The sequence below is a fragment of the Triticum aestivum genome, chromosome 6A (genome assembly GCF_018294505.1).
Source record: "Triticum aestivum cultivar Chinese Spring chromosome 6A, IWGSC CS RefSeq v2.1, whole genome shotgun sequence".
NCBI classification, from domain to species: domain Eukaryota; kingdom Viridiplantae; phylum Streptophyta; class Magnoliopsida; order Poales; family Poaceae; genus Triticum; species Triticum aestivum.
The window spans coordinates 506,432,139-506,455,543 of record NC_057809.1 but is presented as its reverse complement, the minus strand read 5'-3'; the positions used below and the strand labels follow the sequence as shown (position 1 = coordinate 506,455,543).

Genomic DNA, 23,405 nt, shown 5'->3' with positions numbered 1-23,405 from the left:
GAATCTCACTCTGGTTTACCTACGAGATTCGGTAGTAACTTGATCTGAAGTTACATGATCATCATCATTAGCTTCCTCACTAATTGGTGTAGTAGTCACAGGAACTGAATTCTGTGATGAACTATTTTCCAATAAGGGAGAAGGTACAATTACCTTATCAAGTTTTCTACTTTCCTCCCACTCACTTCTTTCGAGAGAAACTCCTTCTCTAGAAAGGATCCATTCCTAGCAACGAATGTCTTGCCTTCGATTCTGTGATAGAAGGTGTACCCAACTGTCTCCTTTTGGGTATCCTATGAAGACATATTTCTCCGATTTGAGTTTGAGCTTATCGAGATGAAACTTTTTCACATAATCATCGCGACTCCAAACTTTAAGAAACGACAGCTTAGGTTTCTTGCCAAACCATAGTTCACACGGTGTCGTCTCAACGGATTTAGACGGTGCCCTATTTAACGTGAATGCAGCTGTCTCTAATGCATAACCCCAAAACGATAGTGGTAGATCGGTAAGACACATCATAGATCGCACTATATCTAATAAAGTACGGTTATGACGTTCGGACACACCATTACACTATGGTGTTCCAGGTGGCATGAGTAGTGAAACTATTTCACATTATTTTAATTGAAGGCCAAACTCGTAACTCAAATATTTTACCTCTGCGATCATATTCTAGAAACTTTTATTTTCTTGTCACGATGATTTTCCACTTCACTCTGAAATTCTTTGAAATGTTCAAATGTTTCATCAAGTAGATATCCCCATATCTGCTCAAATCATCTGTGAAGGTCAGAAAATAATGATACCTGCTGCAAGCCTTAATATTCATCGGACCACATACATCAGTATGTATGATTTCCAACAAATCTGTTGCTTGCTTCATTGTTCCGGAGAATGGCGTTTTAGTCATCTTGCCCATAAGGCATGGTTCGCAAGCATCAAGTGATTCATAATCAAGTGATTCCAAAAGCCCATCAGCATGGAGTTTCTTCATGCGCTTTACACAGATATGACTTAAACGGCAGTGCCACAAATAAGTTGCACTATCATTATTAACTTTGCATCTTCTGGTTTCAATATTATGAATATGTGTATCACTATGATCGAGATCCAACGAACTTGTTTCATTGGGTGTATGACCATCGAAGGTTTTATTCATGTAAACAGAACAACAATTATTCTCTGACTTTAATGAATAACCGTATTGCAATAAACATGATCAAATCATATTCATGCTTAACAAAAAAACCAAATAACATTTATTTAGGTTCAACACTAATCCCGAAAATATAGGGGAGTGTGCGATGATGATCATATCAATCTTGGAACTACTTCCAACACACATCGTCACTTCACCCTTAACTAGTCTCTGTTTATTCTACAACTCCTGTTTCGAGTTACTACTCTTAGCAACTGAACTAGCATCAAATACTGAGGGGTTGCTATAAACAGTAGTAAAGTACACATCAATAACATGTATATCAAATATACTTATGTTCACTTTGCCATCCTTCTTATCCGCCAATCACTTGGGGTAGTTCCGCTTCCAGTGACCAGTCCCTTTGCAGTAGGAGCACTTAGTCTCAGGCTTAGGACCAGACTTGGGCTTCTTCACATGAGCAGCAACTTGCTTGCTGTTTTTCTTGAAGTTCCCCTTTTTCCTTTTGCCCTTTTCTTGAAACTAGTGATCTTGTCAACCATCAACACTTGATGCTCTTTCTTGATTTCTACCTTCATCGATTTCATCATCATGAAAAGCTCGGGATTCGTTTTTGTCATCCCTTGCATACTATAGTTCATCACGAAGTTCTACTAACTTGGTGATGGTGACTAGAGAATTCTGTCAATCACTATCTTATCTGGAAGATTAACTCCCACTTGATTCAAGCGATTGTAGTAACCAGACAATCTGAGCACATGCTCACTAGTTGAGAGATTCTCCTCCATCTTTTAGCTATAGAACTTGTTGGAGACTTCATATCTCTCAACTCGGGTATTTGCTTGAAATATTAACTTCAACTCCTGGAACATCTCATATGGTCCATGACGTTCAAAACGTCTTTGAAGTCCCGATTCTAAGCCGTTAAGCATGGTGCACTAAACTATCAAGTAGTCATCATATTGAGCTAGCCAAACGTTCATAACGTCTGCATCTGCTCCTGCAATAGGTCTGTCACCTAGCGGTGCATCAAGGACATAATTCTTCTGTGCAGCAATGAGGATAAACCTCAGATCACGGATCCAATCCGCATCATTGCTACTAACATCTTTCAACACAATTTTTCTCTAGGAACATATCAAAATAAACATATGAAAGCAACAACGCGAGCTATTGATCTACAACATAGATATGCTAATACTACCAGGACTAAGTTCATGATAAATTAAAGTTCAATTAATCATATTACTTAAGAACTCCCACTTAGATAGACATCCCTCTAATCCTCTAAGTGATCATGTGATCCAAATCAACTAAACCATAACCGATCATCACGTGAAATGGAGTAGCTTTCAATGGTGAACATGTTGGGGAACGTAGCAGAAATTCAAAATTTTCCTACGTGTCACCAAGATCTATCTATGGAGAAACTAGCAACGAGGGGAAGAAGAGTGCATCTACATACCCTTGTAGATCACTAAGCGGAAGCGTTCAAGTGAACGGGGTTGATGGAGTCGTACTCACCGTGATCCAAATCACCGATGACCAAGTGCCGAACGGACGGCACCTCCGCGTTCAACACACATGCAGCCCGGTGACGTCTCCCACGCCTTGATCCAGCAAGGGGAGAAGGAGAGGTTGAGGAAGACTCCTTCCAGCAGCAGCACAATGGCGTGGTGATGGTGGAGGAGCGTGGCAATCCTGCAGGGCTTCGCCAAGCACCGCAGAAGAGGAGGAGGGAGAGAGGTAGGGCTGCGCCAAGAGGGAGATCGAATCGCGTGTTGGGCAGCCCCTAGGCCTCAAGTATATATAGGGGAAGGGGAGGGGGCTGTGCCCCCTTTAGGGTTCCCACCCCAAGGGGTGCGGCAGCCCCAGATCCCATCTGAGGGAGGCGGCCAAGGGGGGAGGAGAGGGAGGCGCAGGGAGCATGGGCCTTAGGGCCCATCTGCCCTTAGGGTTTGCCCCCTTCCTCCCCTTAGGCGCCTTGGGCCCTTGTGGGGGGGGGCGCACCAACCCACCTGGGGCTGGCCCCCTCCCACACTTGGCCCATGCAGCCCTCCGGGGCCGGTGGCCCCACTTGGTGGACCCCCGGGACCCTCCCGGTGGTCCCGGTACGTTATCGATAAAACCCGAAACTTTTCCGGTGACCAAAACAAGACTTCCCATATATAAATCTTTACCTCCGGACCATTCCGGAACTCTTCGTGACGTCTGGGATCTCATCCGGGACTCCGAACAACATTCGGTAACCACATACAAACTTCCTTTATAACCCTAGCGTCATCGAACCTTAAGTGTGTAGACCCTACGGGTTCGGGAACCATGCAGACATGACCGAGACGTTCTCCGGTCAATAACCAACAGCGGGATCTGGATACCCATGTTGGTTCCCACATGTTCCATGATGATCTCATCGGATGAACCACGATGTCGAGGATTCGATCAATCCCGTATACAATTCCCTTTGTCTATCGGTATTGTACTTGCCCGAGATTCGATCGTCGGTATCTCGATACCTTGTTCAATCTCATTACCGGCAAGTCTCTTTACTCGTTCCGTAACACATCATCCCGTGATCAACTCCTTGATCACATTGTGCACATTATGATGATGTCCTACCGAGTGGGCCCAGAGATACCTCTCCGTCACACGGAGTGACAAATCCCAGTCTCGATTCGTGCCAACCCAACAGACACTTTCGGAGATACCTGTAGTGTACCTTTATAGCCACCCAGTTACTTTGTGACGTTTGGCACACCCAAAGTATTCCTACGGTATCGGGAGTTGCACAATCTCATGGTCTAAGGAAATGATACTTGACATTAGTAAAGCTTTAGCATACGAACTACACGATCTTTGTGCTAGGCTTAGGATTGGGTCTTGTCCATCACATCATTCTCCTAATGATGTGATCCCGTTATCAACGACATCCAATGTCCATGGTTAGGAAACTGTAACCATCTATTGATCAACGAGCTAGTCAACTAGAGGCTTACTAGGGACATGGTGTTGTCTATGTATCCACACATGTATCTGAGTTTCCTATCAATACAATTCTAGCATGGATAATGAACGATTATCATGAACAAGGAAATATAATAATAATCAATTTATTATTGCCTCTAGGGCATATTTCCAACAGTCTCCCACTTGCACTAGAGTCAATAATCCAGTTCACATCGATATGTGATTAACACTCAAGGTCACATCCCCATGTGACTAACACCCAAGAGTTCTGGGTTTGATCATGTTATGCTTGTGAGAGAGGTTTCAGTCAACGGGTCTGCAACATTCAGATCCGTATGTACTTCGCAAATTTCCATGTCATCTTATAGATGCAACTACTATGCTACATTTGGAGCTATTCCAAATAACTATTCTACTATACGAATCCAGTTTACTACTCAGAATAATCTGGATTAGTGTCAAAGTTTGCATCGGCGTAACCCTTTAAGACGAACTCTTTTACCACCTCCATAATCGAGAAAATTCCTTAGTCCACTAGTTACTAAGGATAACTTTGACCGCTGTCCTGTGATCCATTCTTGGATCACTCTTGTACCCCTTGACTGACTCATGGCAAGGCACACTTCAGGTGCGGTACACAGCATAGCATACTGTAGAGCCTATGTCTTAAGCATAGGGGACGACCTTCATCCTTTCTCTCTATTCTGTCGTGGTCAGGTTTCGAGTCTTACTCAATGTTCACACCTTATAACACAGCCAAGAACTCCTTCTTTGCCGATCCATTTTGAACTCCTTCGAAATCTTGTCACGGTATGTATTCATTTGAAAGTACTATTAAGCGTTCTGATCTATCCTTATAGATCTAAATGCTCAATACTCAAGTAGCCTAATCCAGGTTTTCCATTGAAAAACACTTTTCAAATAACTCTGCATTCTTTCCAGAAATTCTACATCATTTCTGATGCAACAATATGTCAACAACATATACTCATCAGAAATTCTATAGTGCTCCCATTCACTTCTTTGGAAATACAAGTTTCTCATAAACTTTGTATAAACCCAAAATCTTTGATTATCTCATGAAAGCATACATTCCAACTCCGAGATGCTTACTCCAGTCCTTAGAAGGATTGCTGGAGCTTTGCATACTTATTAGCATCTTTCAGGATTGACAAAACCTTCCGGTTGTATCACATACAACCTTTCCTCAAGAAAATCGTCGAGGAAACAATGTTTTGACATCCTATTTGCAAGATTTCATAAATAATGTAGTAATCGCTAATATAATTCCAACAGACTCTTAGCATCGCTACGAGTGAGAAAGTCTCATCGTAGTCAACTCCTTGAACTTGTCGAAAAAATCTTAACGACAAGTCGAGCTTTCTTAATGGTGATACTTACCATCATTGTCCGTCTTCCTTTTAAAATCCATCTGTACTCAACAGCCTTACGACCATCGAGCTATTCTACCAAAGTCTACACTTTGTTTTCATACATGGATCCTCTCTCGAATTTTATGGCCTCGAGCCATTTATCGGAATCCGGGCCCACCATCACTTCTCCATAGCTCGTAGGTTCATTTTTGTCTAGCAACATGACTTCCAAGATAGGATTACGTACCACTCTGAAGTAGTACGCATCCTTGTCATCCCACGAGGTTTGTTAGTGACTTGATCTGAAGTTTCATGATCACTATCATAAGCTTCCACTTCAATTGGTGTAGGTTCCACAGGAACAACTTCCTGTGCCCTGCCACACACTAGTTGAAGAGACGGTTCAATAACCTCATCAAGTCTCCACCATCCTCCCACTCAATTCTTTCGAGAGAAACTTTTCCTCGAGAAAGGACCCGATTCTAGAAACAATCCCTTATTGCTTTCGGATCTGAGACGGGAGGTATACCCAACTGTTTTGGGTGTCCTATGAAGATGCATTTATCCGCTTTGGGTTCGAGCTTATCAGCCTGAAACCTTTTCACATAAGCGTCGCAGCCCCAAACTTTTAAGAAATGACAGCTTAGGTTTCTCTAAACCATAGTTCATACGGTGTCATATCATCGGAATTACGTGGTGCCCCTTTTAAAGTGAATGTGGTTGTCTCTAATGCCTAACCCATAAACTATTGTGGTAATTCGATAAGAGACATCATGGTATGCATCATATCCAATAGGGTGCTGTTATGGTGTTCGGACACACCATCACACTATGGTGTTCCAGGCTGTATCAGTTGTGAAACAATTTCCACAATGTCTTAATTCTGTGCCAAACTCGTAATTCAGATATTCATCTCTATGACCATATCATAGATATTTTATCCTCTTGTCACGATGATCTTTCAACTTCACCCTAAAATTACTTGAACCTTTCAATAATTCAGACTCGTGATTCATCAAGTAAATATACTCAACATCTACTCAAATCATCTGTGAAGTAAGAACATAACGATATCCACTACACGCCTCAGCACTCATTGGACTGCACACATCAAAATGTATTACTTCCAACAAGTTGCTTTCTAGTTCCATTTTACTGAAACCGAGGCTTTCAGTCATCTTGCCCATGTGGTATGATTTGCATGTCTCAAGTGATTCAAAATCAAGTGAGTCCAAACGGTCCATTTGCATGGAGTTTCTTCATGCACATACACCAATAGACATGGTTCGCATGTCTCAAACTTTCAAAACGAGTGAGCCCAAAGATCCATCAACATGGAGCTTCTTCATGCGTTTTATACCGATATGACTTACGTGGCAGTGCCACAAGTAGGTGGTACTATCATTACTATCTTATATCTTTTGGCATGAACACGTGTATTCATTTTAGGTGCAAGACCATTGAAGGTATTATTCAAATAAATAGAGTAACCATTATTCTCCTTAAATGAATAACCGTGTCGCGATAGACATAATCCAATCATGTCTATGCTCAACGCAAACACCAAATAACAATTATTTAGGTTTAACACCAATCTCGATGGTAGAGGGAGCGTGCGATGCTTGATCATATCAACATTGGAAACACTTCCAACACATATCGTCAGCTCACCTTTAGCTAGTCTCCGTTTATTCCGTAGCTTTTATTTCGAGTTCCTAACACTTAGCAACCGAACCGGTATCTAATACCCTGGTGCTACTAGGAGTACTAGTAAAGTGCACATCAACACAATGTATATCCAATATACTTCTATCGACCTTGCCAGCCTTCTCATCTACCAAGTATCTAGGGTAATTCTGCTCCAGTGGTTGTTCCCCTTATTACAGAAGCACTTAGTCTCGGGTTTGGGTTCAACCTTGGGTTTCTTCACTAGAGCAGCAGCTGAATTGCCGTTTCATGAAGTATCCCTTCTTGCCCTTGCCCTTATTGAAACTAGTGGTTTCTCCAACCATCAACAATTGATGCTCCTTCTTGATTTCTACTTTTGTGGTGTCAAACATCGCGAATATCTCAAGGATCAACATATATGTCCCTGATATATCATAGTTCATCACGAAGCTCTAGCAGCTTGGTGGTAATGACTTCGGAGAAACATCACTATCTCATCTGGAAGATCAACTCCCACTCGATTCAAATGATTGTTGTACTCAGACAATCTGAGCACAAGCTCAACAATTGAGCTTTTCTCCCTTAGTTGCAGGCTAAGAAAATCGTCGGAGGTCTTATACCTCTTGACGTGGGCACGAGCCTGAAATCCCAATTTCAGTCCTTGGAACATCTCATATGTTCTGCGATGTTTCAAAAACGTCTTTGGTGCCTCAATTCTAAACCATTTAGCATTACGCACTGAACTATCATGTAGCCATCAAAACGTGTATGTCAGATGTTCGCAACATCCACAGACGACGTTCGAGGTTCAGCACACTGAGTGGTGCATTAAGGACATAAGCCTTCTATGAAGCAATGAGGACAATCCTCAGTTTACGGACCTAGTCCGCATAATTGCTACTACCATCTTTCAACTAAATTTTCTCTAGGAACATAACTAAACAGTAGAACTGAAGCGCGAGCTACGACATAATTTGCGAAGACCTTTTGACTATGTTCAGGATAATTAAGTTCATCTTATGAACTCCCACTCAGATAGACATCCCTCTAGTCATCTAAATGATTACATGATCTGAGTCAACTAGGCCGTGTCCGATCATCACGTGAGACGGACTAGTCATCATCGGTGAACATCTTCATGTTGATCGTATCTTCTATACGACTCATGCTCGAACTTTCGGTCTCTTGTGTTCCGAGGCCATGTCTGTACATGCTAGGCTCGTCAAGTTAACCTAAGTGTTTCGCATGTGTTCCGAGGCCATGTCTGTACATGCTAGGCTCATCAACACCCGTTGTATTCAAACGTAAGAATCTATCACACCCGGTCATCACGTGGTGCTTCGAAACGACGAACTTTCGCAACGGTGCACAGTTAGGGAGAACACTTTCTTGAAATTTTAATGAGGGATCATCTTATTTACCACCGTCGTTCTAAGCAAATAAGATGCAAAAACATGATAAACATCACATGCAATCAAATAGTGACATGATATGGCCATCATCACTTTGCTCCTTTTGATCTCCATCTTCGGGGCTCCATGATCATCATCGTCACCGGCATGACACCATGATCTCCATCATCATGATCTCCATCATCGTGTCTTCATGAAGTTGTCTTGCCAACTATTACTTCTACTACTACAGCTAACGGTTAGCAATAAAGTAAAGTAATTACATGACGTTTATGTTGACACGCAGGTCATAAATAAATTAAGACAACTCCTATGGCTCCTGCCGGTTGTCATTCTCATCGACATGCAAGTCGTGATTCCTATTACAAGAACATGATCATCTCATACATCACATGTATCATTCATCACATCCTTTGGGCCATATCACATCACATGGCATACCCTGCAAAAACAAGTTAGACGTCCTCTAATTGTTGTTTGCATGTTTTACGTGGCTGCTATGGGTTTCTAGCAAGAACGTTTCTTACCTACGCAAAGACCACAACGTGATATGCCAATTGCTATTTATCCTTCATAAGGACCCTTTTCATCGAATCCGATCCGACTAAAGTGGGAGAGACAGACACCCGCCAGCCACCTTATGCAACTAGTGCATGTCAGTCGGTGGAACCGGTCTCACGTAAGCGTACGTGTAAGGTTGGTCCGGGCCGCTTCATCCCACAATACCGTCGAAACAAGATTGGACTAGTAACGGTAAGAATATTGAACAAAATCAACGCCCACAACTACTTTGTGTTCTACCCGTGCATAGAATCTACGCAATAGACCTAGCTCATGATGCCACTGTTGGGGAACGTAGCAGAAATTCAAAATTTTCCTACGTGTCACCAAGATCTATATTTGGAGAAACTAGCAACGAGGAGAAGAAGAGTGCATCTACATACCCTTGTAGATCGCTAAGCGGAAGCGTTCAAGTGAACGGGGTTGATGGAGTCGTACTCGCCGTGATCCAAATCACCGATGACCAAGTGCCGAACGGACGGCACCTCCGCGTTCAACACACATGCAGCCCGGTGACGTCACACACGCCTTGATCCAGCAAGGGGAGAAGGAGAGGTTGAGGAAGACTCCTTCCAGCAGAAGCACAACGGCGTGGTGATGGTGGAGGAGAGTGGCAATCCTGCAGGGCTTCGCCAAGCACCGCAGAAGAGGAGGAGGGAGAGAGGTAGGGCTGCGCCAAGAGGGAGATCGAATCGCGTGTTGGGCATCCCCTAGGCCTCAAGTATATATAGGGGAAGGGGAGGGGGCTGTGCCCCCTTTAGGGTTCCCACCCCAAGGGGTGCGTCAGCCCCAGATCCCATCTGAGGGAGGCGGCCAAGGGGGGAGGAGAGGGAGGCGCAGGGAGCATGGGCCATAGGGCCCATCTGCCCTTAGGGTTTGCCCCCTTCCTCCCCTTAGGCGCCTTGGGCCCTTGTGGGGGGCGCACCAGCCCACCTGGGGCTGGCCCCCTCCCACACTTGGTGGACCCCCGGGACCCTCCCGGTGGTCCCGGTACGTTACCGATAAAACCCGAAACTTTTCCGGTGACCAAAACAGGACTTCCCATATATAAATCTTTACCTTCGGACCATTTCGGAACTCCTCGTGACGTCCGGGATCTCATCCGGGACTCGGAAAAACATTCGGTAACCACATACAAACTTCCTTTATAACCCTAGCGTCATCGAACCTTAAGTGTGTAGACCCTACGGGTTCGGGAATCATGCAGACATGACCGAGACGTTCTCCGGTCAATAACCAACAGCGGGATCTGGATACCCATGTTTGTTCCCACATGTTCCATGATGATCTCATCGGATGAACCACGATGTCGAGGATTCGATCAATCCCATATACAATTCCCTTTGTCTATCGGTATTGTACTTGCCCGAGATTCGATCGTCGGTATCTCGATACCTTGTTCAATCTCGTTACCGGCAAGTCTCTTTACTCGTTCCGTAACACATCATCCCGTGATCAACTCCTTGATCACATTGTGCACATTATGATGATGTCCTACCGAGTGGGCCCAGAGATACCTCTCCGTCACACGGAGTGACAAATCCCAGTCTCGATTCGTGCCAACCCAACAGACACTTTCGGAGATACCTGTAGTGTACCTTTATAGCCACCCAGTTACTTTGTGACGTTTGGCACACCCAAAGTATTCCTACGGTATCCGGGAGTTGCACAATCTCATGGTCTAAGGAAATGATACTTGACATTAGTAAAGCTTTAGCATACGAACTACACGATCTTTGTGCTAGGCTTAGGATTGGGTCTTGTCCATCACATCATTCTCCTAATGATGTGATCCCGTTATCAACGACATCCAATGTCCATGGTTAGGAAACCGTAACCATCTATTGATCAACGAGCTAGTCAACTAGAGGCTTACTAGGGACATGGTGTTGTCTATGTATCCACACATGTATCTGAGTTTCCTATCAATACAATTCTAGCATGGATAATAAACGATTATCATGAACAAGGAAATATAATAATAATCAATTTATTATTGCCTCTAGGGCATATTTCCAACAGAACATCACTATGTTGATCATATCTACTATATGATTCACGCTCGACCTTTCGGTCTCCGTGTTCCGAGGCCATATCTGCATATGCTAGGCTCGTCAAGTTTAACCTGAGTATTCTGCGTGTGCAAAAACTGGCTTGCACCCGTTGTAGATGGACGTAGAGCTTATCACACCCGATCATCACGTGGTGTCTGGGCACGACGAACTTTGGCAACGGTGCATACTCAGGGAGAACACTTCTTGATAATTTAGTGAGAGATCATCTTATAATGCTACCATCAATCAAAGCAAGATAAGATGCATAAAAGATAAACATCACATGCAATCAATATAAGTGATATGATATGGCCATCATCATCTTGTGCTTGTGATCTCCATCTCTGAAGCACCGTCATGATCACCATCGTCACCGGCGCGACACCTTGATCTCCATCGTAGCATCGTTGTCGTCTTGCCAATCTTATGCTTCCACGACTATCGCTACCGCTTAGTGATAAAGTAAAGCATTACAGCGCGATTGCATTGCATACAATAAAGCGACAACCATATGGCTCCTGCCAGTTGCCGATAACTCGGTTACAAAACATGATCATCTCATACAATAAAATTTAGCATCATGTCTTGACCATATCATATCACAACATGCCCTGCAAAAACAAGTTAGACGTCCTCTACTTTGTTTGTTGCAAGTTTTACATGGCTGCTATGGGCTTAAGCAAGAACCAATCTTACCTACGCATCAAAACCACAATGATAGTTTGTCAAGTTGGTGCTGTTTTAACCTTCGCAAGGACCGGGCGTAGCCACACTCGGTTCAACTAAAGTTGGAGAAACTGTCACCCGCAAGCCACCTATGTGCAAAGCACGTAGGGAGAACCGGTCTTGCGTAAGCGTACACGTAATGTCGGTCCGGGCCGCTTCGTCCAACAATACCGCCGAACCAAAGTATGACATGCTGGTAAGCAGTATGACTTATATCGCCCACAACTCACTTGTGTTCTACTCGTGCATATAACATCAACACATAAAACCTAGGCTCGGATGCCACTGTTGGGGAACGTAGTAATTTCAAAAAATTTCCTACGCACACGCAAGATCATGGTGATGCACAGCAACGAGAAGGGAGAGTGTTGTCTACGTACCCTCGTAGACCGAAGCGGAAGCGTTGACGCAACATAGAGGAAGTAGTCATACGTGTTCCTGGTCCAACCGATCCAAGCACCGTTACTCCGGCACCTCCGAGTTCTTGACACACGTATAGCTCGATGACGCACCCCGGGCTCCGATCCAGCAAAGCTTCGGGGAGAAGTTTCGTCAGCACGACGACATGGTGACGATCTTGATGTTTAACCGTCGTAGGGCTTCACCTAAGCACCGCTACAATATGATCGAGGTGTAATATCGTGGAGGGGGGCACCGCACACGGCTAAGGAACGATCACGAAAATCAACTTGTGTGTTCTAGGGTGCCCCCCTGCCCCCGTATATAAAGGAGCCAAGGGGAGGGGGCGGCCGTCCATGGAGGGGCGCGCCAGGGGGAGTCCTGCTCCTACCGGGAGTAGGACTCCCTTCTTTCCTAGTTGGAGAAGGAGAAGGGGGGAAAGAGGAGGAAGAGGGGAAGGAAAGGGGGGGCGCCGCCCCCCTTCCCTTGTCCTATTCAGACTAGGAAGGGGAGGGGCGTGCGGCCACCTCTTGCCTCCTTCTCTCTTCTCCCTCAAGGCCTATGTAGGCCCAATAATCCCCCGGGGGGTTCCGGTAACCCCCCGGTACTCCGGTAAAATGCCAATTTCACCCGGAACGATTCCGATGTCCAAATATAAGCTTCCAATATACCGATCTTTATGTCTCAACCATTTCGAGACTCCTCGTCATGTCCGTGATCACATCCGGGACTCCGAACAACCTTCGGTACATCAAAATACATAAACTCATAATGAAACTGTTATCGTAACTTTAAGCGTGCGTACCCTACGGTTCGAGAACAATGTAGACATGACCGAGACACGTCTCCGGTCAATAACCAATAGCGGGACCTGGATGCCCATATTGACTCCTACATATTCTACGAAGATCTTTATCGGTCAGACCGCATAACAACATACGGTGTTCCCTTTGTCATCGGTATGTTACTTGCCCGAGATTCGATCGTCGGTATCCAATACCTAGTTCAATCTCGTTACCGGCAAGTCTCTTTACTCGTTCTGTAATACATCATCCCGCAACTAACTCATTAGTTGCAAGGCTTAAGTGATGTGCATTACCGAGAGGGCCCAGAGATACCTCTTCGACGATCGGAGTGACAAATCCTAATCTCGAAATACGTCAACCCAACATGTACCTTTGGAGACACCTGTAGAGCACCTTTATAATCACCCAGTTACGTTGTGACGTTTGGTAGCACACAAAGTGTTCCTCCGGCACACGGGAGTTACATAATCTCATAGTCATGGGAACATGTATAAGTCATGAAGAAAGCAATAGCAACATACTAAACGATCGGGTGCTAAGCTAATGGAATGGGTCATGTCAATCAGATCATTCAACTAATGATGTGATCCCGTTAATCAAATAACAACTCTTTGTCCATGGTTAGGAAACATAACCATCTTTGATTAACGAGCTAGTCAAGTAGAGGCATACTAGTGACACTCTGTTTGTCTATGTATTCACACATGTATTATGTTTCCGGTTAATACAATTCTAGCATGAATAATAAACATTTATCATGATATAAGGAAATAAATAATAACTTTATTATTGCCTCTAGGGAATATTTCCTTCACACTGAACTATCGAGTAGTCATCAGCTTTACTCTGCCAGACATTCTTAACGTCATCAGCAGCATCTGCAGCAGGCCTGGCACCTAGCGGTGCTTCCAGAACGTAATTTTTTTGTGCAACAATGAGGATAATCCTCAAGTTACAGACCCAGTCTGTGTAATTTCTACCATCATCTTTCAACTTTGCTTTCTCAAGGAACGCATTAAAATTCAATGGAACAACAGCACGGGCCATCTATCTACAACAACATAGATAAGCAAAATACTATCAGGTACTAAGTTCATGATAAATTTAAGTTCAATTAATCATATTACTTAAGAACTCCCACTTAGATAGACATCCCTCTAATCATCTAAGTGATCACGTGATCCATATCAACTAAACCATAACCGATCATCACGTGAAATGGAGTAGTTTTCAATGGAGAACATCACTATTTTGATCATATCTACTATATGATTCACGTTCGACCTTTCGGTCTCAGTGTTCCGAAGCCATATCTGCATATGCTAGACTCGTCAAGTTTAACCCCGAGTATTCTGCGTGTGCAAAACTGGCTTGCACCCGTTGTAGATGGACGTAGAACTTATCACACCCGATCATCACGTGGTGTCTCGGCACGACGAACTTTGGCAACGGTGCATACTCAGGGAGAACACTTTTATCTTGAAATTTAGTGAGAGATCATCTTGTAATGCTACCGTCAAACAAAGCAGAATAAGATAGATAAAGGATAAACATCGCATGCAATCAATATAAGTGATATGATATGGCCATCATCATCTTGTGCTTGTGATCTCCATCTCCGAAGCACCGTTATGATCACCACCGTCACCGGTGCGACACCTTAATCTCCATCGTAGCATCGTTGTCGTCTCGCCAACTATTGCTTCTATGACTATCGCTATCGCTTAGTGATAAAGTAAAGCAATTATTGGGCGATTGCATTGCATACAATAAAGCGACAACCATATGGCTCCTGCTAGTTGTCGATAACTCCGTTACAAAACATGATCATCTCATACAATAAATATAGCATCATGTCTTGACCATATCACATCACAACATGCCCTGCAAAAACAAGTTAGACGTCCTCTACTTTGTTGTTGCAAGTTTTACGTGGCTGCTACGGGCTGAGCAAGAACCGTTCTTACCTACGCATCAAAATCACAACAAATAGTTCATCAAGTTAATGATGTTTTAACCTTATCAAGGACCGGGCGTAGCCACACTCAGTTCAACTAAAGTTGGAGAAACTGACACCTGCCAGCCATCTATGTGCAAAGCACGTCGGTAGAACCAGTCTCGCGTAAGCGTACGCGTAATGTCGGTCCGGGCCGCTTCATCCAACAATACCGCCAGACCAAAGTATGACATGTTGGTAAGCAGTATGACTTGTATCGCCCACAACTCACTTGTGTTCTACTCGTGCATATAACATCTACGCATAAAACCTGGCTCGGATGCCACTGTTGGGGAACGTAGTAATTTCAAAATTTTCCTACGCACACGCAGGATCATGGTGATGTATAGCAACGAGAGGGGAGAGTGTCGTCCACGTACCCTCGTAGACCGTTAAGCGGAAGCGTTATGACAACGCGGTTGATGTAGTCGTACGTCTTCATGATCGACCGATCCTCAGTATCGAACGTACGGCACCTCCGCGTTCAACACACATTCAGCTCGGTGACGTCCCGCGAACTCACGATCCAGTAGAACTCGGGGAAGAGTTTAGTTAGCACAACGGCGTGGTGACGATGTTGATGAAGCTACCATAGCAGGGCTTCACCTAAACACCGCTACAGTATGACCGAGGTGGATTATGGTGGAGGGGGCACCACACACGGCTGGGAGAGATCTTTGTGATCAACTTGTGTGTCTAGAGGTGCCCCCTGCCCCTGTATATAAAGGAGCAAGGGGGAGGCCGGCCGGCCCTTGTTGGTGCGCCAGGAGGAGGAATCCTCCACCTAGTAGGAGTAGGATTCCTCCCTTTCATACTCCTACTAGGAGGGGGAAAGGAAGGGGAAGAAAGAGAAGGAAAGGGGGGCGCCCCCCCTCTCCTAGTCCAATTCGGACCAGAGGGAGGGGGTGCGCTGCCTGCCCTATGCCGGCCCCTCTCTCTTTCCCTTATGCCCCAACAAGGCCCATTAGCCCCCGGAGGGTTCCAGTAACCCCTCCGGTACTCCGGTAAAATCCCGATTTTACCCGGAACTCTTCGGATGTCCAAATGTAGGCTGCCAATATATCAATCTTTATGTCTCGGCCATTTCGAGACTCCTTGTCATGTCCGTGATCATATCTGGGACTCTGAACTACCTTCGGTACATCGAAACATATAAACTCATAAAATCGATCGTCACAAGACTTTAAGCGTGCGGACCCTACGGGTTCGAAAACTATGTAGACATGACCGAGACATGTCTCCGGTCAATAACCAATATTGGAACCTGGATGCTCATATTGTTTCCTACATATTCTATGAAGATCTTTATCGGTCAAACCGCATAACACTATACGTTGTTCTTTTTGTCATCAGTATGGTACTTGCCTGAGATTCGATCATCGGTATCCCAATACCTAGTTCAATCTCGTTACCGGCAAGTCTCTTTACTCGTTCCGTAATGCACTATCCCTCAACTAACTCATTAGTTGTATTGCTTGCAAGGCTTATAGTGATGTGTATTACCGAGAGGGCCCAGAGATACCTCTCCGACAGTCGGAGTGACAAATCCTAATCTTGATCTATGCCAACTCAACAAGTACCATCGGAGACACTTGTAGAGCACCTTTACAATCATCCAGTTATGTTGTGATGTTTGGTAGCACACAAAGTGTTCCTCTGGTATTCAGGAGTTGCATAATCTCATAGTCATAAGAACATGTATAAGTCATGAAGAAAGCAATAGCAGTAAACAAAAACGATCAAGTGCTAAGCTAACGGAATGGGTCAAGTCAATAACATCATTCTCCTAATGATGTGATCCCATTGATCAAATGACAACTCATGTCTATGGTTTAGGAAACTTAACCATCTTTGATCAATAAGCTAGTCAAGTAGAGGCACACTAGTGACACTATGTTTGTCTATGTATTCACACATGTATTATGTTTCCGGTTAATACAATTCTAGCATGAATAATAAACATTTATCATGAAATAAGGAAATAAATAAATAACTTTATTATTGCCTCTAGGGCATATTTCCTTTAGTTGGCTCGTCATCGAAGGCGTCCCCCATTTGCATGTCCTTTGCCTGCCAGTCGGCAGCAATGGCGGCCATGGCCTTCTTCCGCTCCGACATCAGTCCATCCCAAAGAGCTTTGGCCACGGATGGATCCATGATGGGGAGTAGTGTGGAGAGGGATAACTGTGGCTATGGCCGAGGCACCGGGGCAGCTGTTTATATAGCACTGATGGACGGTAGATAAACGGACGAGTGGCGCCGGAGGAGATTCCTAGGCAACCTCGTGCCATCAATGGGGACAGCAGACGGATGGACAGGCGACCATTGTGTCATTTGAATGTGCGGCAGTCGCCTGCACTGGGAAGCGGAGCGGGGGCGCTCTCTCGACCAGCGTGCCGCTTCAATGCCGGCGCCATGAGCGGTCGCGTCCGCTCTAGGCGGGCATGAATGCGGGCCCAGATGCTCTGGAGCGGCACCGATCGAAAACATGCGGGAGGGGTGAGGGGTATTTGGTGGGCCAAGGTGGTCAGAAACGGGCCTGGGATTGATCCGGACTCCCACAAACCTCCCCCACTTTTATCTCCGGTTTGCGGGAGAAATCATGTATGGACCGCTCTGCGGACCGATACAGGACCGCATTGGATGGCTTTCGCGGTCCGGACAGTTGTGGGAGGTTTACAGGTCGGTGTTGAAGATGCCCTTATAATCCCTCACATTCATCATGAGGAGATGTTTTGGGATAAATCAGATATTTATATGCTGCAGGTAGAAGTTTTTTTTGAAAGGGAGGATAACCTTTGGCCTCTGCATCAGAACGATGCATACGACCATAGATATTAGCGGGTAGAAGTACTTCTATGAAAATGACAGACATTTTCTTGATGGTGTAGAAATGTATTCTGTTTTTGCATTCTTGCTAGTCTCAACCTTTTGTACATCCCTCCACCAAAAAATGCACACCATTTACTTTTTACAACCTTAAAAGTGTGCAAATTTTAACAAACTAGGCGCCGCGTCCGGATGGTTTCACCGGTGCCTTATTTAGGTCATGTTAGGAGACAATAAAATCTAATGCCATGCGGTTACTCATAGCTTCTCTAACCTCCGTGTCGAACACTTTTAGTGAGTTAATACCATCAACATTGTGTTGCTCCCTAAGAAGGACGGGGCCGAAAGCATCTCTGATTTCAGACCCATCAGCCCTGTTCATGTAGTTGCAAATATTGTGGCGAAGATTATGGCTTCATAGCTTGTCCCTTCGTCCATACGCTCATCTCCCAGTCTCAAAGTGCTTTCATAAAGTCTAGAAGTACCCATGATAATTTCATCTATGTGTGTAACCTGGCAAGGAAAAAATGCACCGCAACAAAAAGGCCTCTCTCCTTTTTAAGATCGACATAAAGAAGACCTTCGACTCAGTTCATTGGGACTCTTGAGTTCAGCTCCTCTGTCGACGAAGTTTTGCCACCAGAATCACGAACATGCTTGCTGCCTTCTTTGCTCTACCACCTTGAGGTCATGCTCAAGGGCGTGCTGGGAGATCCCATTCAACACGGCCGGGGCCTTTGGCAGACCTTCTGTCGACGCTTCTTTTTGTCCTGACAATTGATTTAATCCATAACCACCTCAACATTGCCAATCGGTGTGGCCTTTCGCACTCCATTGGTGGGACATTTGCTTTCATCCGCACTTCCCTATATGTTAATGCTGCCACCATTTTTGTCGCCCCCATTAAGGAGGATATCCGACACCTCACCTCCATACTTGTCGGCTTCAGGGAGGTTGTCAGTTTAGTTACCAACCTTGAGAAGAGCCTTGTAGCTCCGACTAGATGTGGGGACATTGACCTCGACTCCGTCCTCGAGATCTTTCCGGCTAGACGTTCAACCTTCGCACTCAGATATCTAGGCCTACCCTTGTCGATTCACCGCCTTAGGAAGGTGGACCTCCAACACCTGGTTGATAAGGAGACCGAGAAGCTTGTGCTTTCTTAGGGGTAGCTCATCCCGGCAGCTGGCATAATGGCCTTGGTCAAGGTAGTGCTCACTTCAATTGCAACCTACCATATTACTGCGTTGGGGCCTCCGGAGGAAATCGTGAGTGCCTTCGAGAAGATTGAGCATGCTTTTTTGGGTGGGCTTGGACAAGGTTTCCGGGGCCAGTGCAAAGTAAATTGGAATTTGAAGGTGGTGTGCATAACTAAGCGGTTGGGTCCCTTGGTGTTATCAATCTCGTAGGTATGCGAGGGCACTTTGTTTACGGCGGCCTTGGTATGAATGGAAGGAGCCCGATAGGGCATGGGTTGGCTTGTGCACACCATATGATAGCACCGGCATGGACCTTAGCAACCACCATCACTATTGGTAACGGATGTATGGCCAAATTTTGGCACTTCCCATGGCTCGATGGCACCAAGACCAAAGTCAATGCCTTGCCATTTTCCACACTTCTAAGAAGAAGAATGCCTCTGATCAAGACGCTTTACATGACCTTGCTAGTATCCCCTGGATAGACATGTATGATGGCCTCTCCGTTGCCCATATCCAAAAATTCTACACTCTGCTGGCCCAACTTCATGTTGTGCACCTTCAGGACGGAGTTAAGGGCGACATCACCTGGAACTTCACTACCAACAACATCTACTCGACCGCATCTGTGTACAAATGCGCAGTTTGAGGGGGCGGTCTCCACCATCATCGTGTTGACTATTTGGAATAACTCAGCGCCACCCAAGTGTAAGTTCTTTGTATGGCATCTCATTAATAATATGGTCTGGACTGCTGACCGCCTACAAAGGTCCGGATGGCCAAAATGTGGTCTCTGCTAGCTTTGAAAGATGGAGCCAGAGTCTGCAACGCAAATCTTCTTCAAGTGTTGATAGTCGCTAAGAATTTGGACCGTTGTTTTCTCAATGCACCCGAACTAGCTATTTCATACTGGGGACGCTTGGCTTCGGTCCATAAGTGGTGGAGGTTCACGCTCCTATAACCTGGCCAGACGAGGAAGGTCAGCGCCTCGCTCGTTATGCTTGTCACATAGGAGTTATGGAATAAAGGAATGCATGGGTCTTCCGCAATAAATCGACATTTCCCACAATCATCATCACAAACATCAAGACGAATGCTTAGGAATTGGGTCCTCGCAGGGGCAAAACACTTGAGTTCTTTCATGTTACGATAGTAGAATTTTCTTGTTGAGGGGCCATTTTTTTGGCCAAGCGTGGAGCACAAACAGTTGTGGTTGTCAGAAGAACCGTTGTCAATATGGTGTTTGGAACGCACTTCATGTCCTAGGTGAAAACCCTTGTTCCGGCCTTTGCTGGTTGGGCTCACCAGCGGCGAACTTGTGTTGTTATCTTGATGAAGGTGTTGGGTTTGTGACGATGGCGGTAGCAGGGCGCTTATCCTTCCTGAAGGTGTTGCTCCGGAAAAAGTCGGCTTAGTTCTAGGTGTTACATTCATATTTTGTAATGGTTTTGACATAGTTGCTTTTGCTATGTACCTTACTTGTTAATGACTTTGGGCTCAATATCTTGCATCGGCTCTAATCAAAATGGATGTATGCATCAGCTGATGTAGACGCCAAGATTCAATCGCTAAATGTCATTGACGGACGACCGCCATGAGGGACTCTTTTTTTAAAAAAAAAATCACATTTTTGAAGTTTCAAAAAAATCACACATGTTTATATGGATGCATACTGCATGTGTACAAAATTTGAAGATGCTATACATTATGGTGAGAGCTACACTAAAAAGACAAATTCGTGATTTTGAAATTAGTGAACAGTACTGTTCACTATTAAGAAAATTGCACGTGTTTGTCCTTTTTGTGTAGCTCTTATCATAATGTAGTTCATCGTTAGACTGTATACACATAAAAAATACATCCATATGAACACGTAGAATTATTTTTGCAGAATTTTTTGAAACTTCAAAATTTTGATTTGTGATTTATTTTTTTAAAGTCCTCCATGGAAGTCGTCCTCCAATATTCTTTTTGCCTCTCTTTCAAGAAAAGACAACTGTGAATTCTACTGTCGGATTTATACACGAAGTGAGGTGGGGAGGTGATAGTTGGATGCATTTCACTGCGAAAAGTAATAAAAAAATGGTGGAAACTATTTTGACCCTCCGTTTAATCCTGTTACTGCTACCTTTTGTGCATGCTACAGAAGAAGAGAGCAATATCATGGCGAGCTCCGTCTTCTACTTCGGAGAGATCGGAGTAAACGACTACATCTTCGCGCTATTCAGCAACCGCACAGCCGAGTTCGCGGCGAGCTTGGTGCCGGACATCGTCGGCGTCACCCGCTCGGCGCTGAACGTAAGCAGTGAACCCTTTCGACCCAACCACCAGCATAACAGAAGCGCGGACCAACTGTGCATCGTTTACGCAGGCCGTGATCGCCGCCGGTGCGAGGACGGTGCTGGTGACGGGGATGATCCCGCTGGGGTGCGAGCCGGAGCTGCTCGCCCTCTTCCCCGGCGACGCGCACGGGGAGTCCGGCTGCATCACGGGCTTCAACGAGGTCGCTCAGCTGCACAACCGCGCGCTGAACCGCATGCTCCGCGAGCTCCGGCGGAGCCACCCCGGCACCACCCTCTTCTACGCCGACACCTACAGCCCCATCGCCAACCTCGTCGCCTCGCCCGGCAAATACGGTGCCTGCACGCGCAATATAACTGACAACCACCGCCTTTTGTAGTTCATTCATCCTGACATCACTGATTTTACTGGTTTTACTTGGGGCGTGCAGGTTTCGGCGACAGGCCGTTGGCCGCGTTCTGCGGCGGCGGCGCTGGGCCGTACCACTTCGACATGGCGGCGTTCTGCGGCACGCCGGACTCGACGGGGAGCTCTGACCCGTCCGAGTTCCTCTCGTGGGACGGCATCCACTTCACCGACGCTGCCAACAGGTTCATCGCCCAGGCGCTGCTCAGAGGATTGTATAACGCGTCGGCGATGGCAGAGCCGCAAACTGCACTGCTCTGACATAAGACCGTGTCTGGATTTTACCTCCAACAACCAGGATTATACATCTCTCGGTCGGATTGATTTGTACTGCTCAAGCTATTTCTGGCGAGATCGACTCCCATGCCGGCACCACCAGGAGTACATGTTATCAGCGAAATATATGTGATTTTTTTTTTGTTTCTAAAGGCTATTGACCTGACGTCAGATAACGACCGATTTCGAGCGAACGCCTTCAACTATTACATCGGATCCCGCACGCGAATCTCAAACCGTTGGCTCCTGCCACCCTCCACAGGAACGACTGAGAATGACTGAATGGTTAACCGCAGAAACCCCCTTAGAACAAATGCCGAATTTATTTCTAAAACTTGAACAAGTGGTTATATAGAGCACAACAAATCTTACTTTTTAGGCTTTTTAGCCGTGACAACTATGTCAGCTACAACATGACAATTCTGTGTTTTTCAGTTTTTACACACTGCCAGTGCTATAGCCTGGCAAAGTGCGTTATTGTTTTTTGGACATAGCAACTATATTTGTTATAGCATGACAACTTTTTTATTTAAACATGGCATGGCAACATTTTACATTGTCCCACCGCAATTCTCTAGCAGCCGCATGGCAAATTTCTATCTTGTAGCATGACAATTCTTTATATTGTAGCATGGCAAATCTTTATCTTGTGGCATGGGAGTTTTCTATATTGTAGGATGACTAATCTCTATCTTGTAGCATGGCAATTCTTTTTTTTCCTGTACCATGGCAATCCTATTCTGACAGCATGGCAATTACTGAACTGTAGCATGACAATTCTTCTATATCGCAAGCATGACAATCCTACTGTGACAGCATGACAATTACTGAATAGTAACACGACAATTCTTCCATGTCGCAAGCATGGCAACATGTCAATTTTTCTGTTGATAACATTGTCATAGCATTGCAATTTCTCTTCTATAGCATGGCAAAGAGGGTGTGGACGAGGAGGGAAGATGTGTTTTTAAGGGAACAATTTGTTCCCTCGTGAGAGCCATCCAAAGCGCACACTCGTTTGCTCGGGTCACCCTTCAGGAAACATCAACTGGCTATTGGTGTCCTTTTTTCATACAATTCTAGAACAGGGTCGGATTCCACCATGAAAAAGTAACAACACATAAACATGAAAAAAACATCATGGTACAACTAAAGGCTGAATGTGCCGCCTCCTAAGGCTAATCCTCCACCTAGGAAAGCAAAATTTTCAACAGAACGCTGAATTATTACATATTACATGGGGGTACGGGTGCAGACCGAGGCTCCTCATT

General features: G+C 45.2%; 1 pseudogene; it reads left to right on the top strand.

Moving 5' to 3' along the window:
- The window catches only part of LOC123130851 (GDSL esterase/lipase At2g27360-like), a 41,869-nt pseudogene extending 19,750 nt beyond the window's left edge, over positions 1-22,119 (top strand).
- The last annotated feature ends 1,286 nt before the right edge of the window (positions 22,120-23,405 follow it).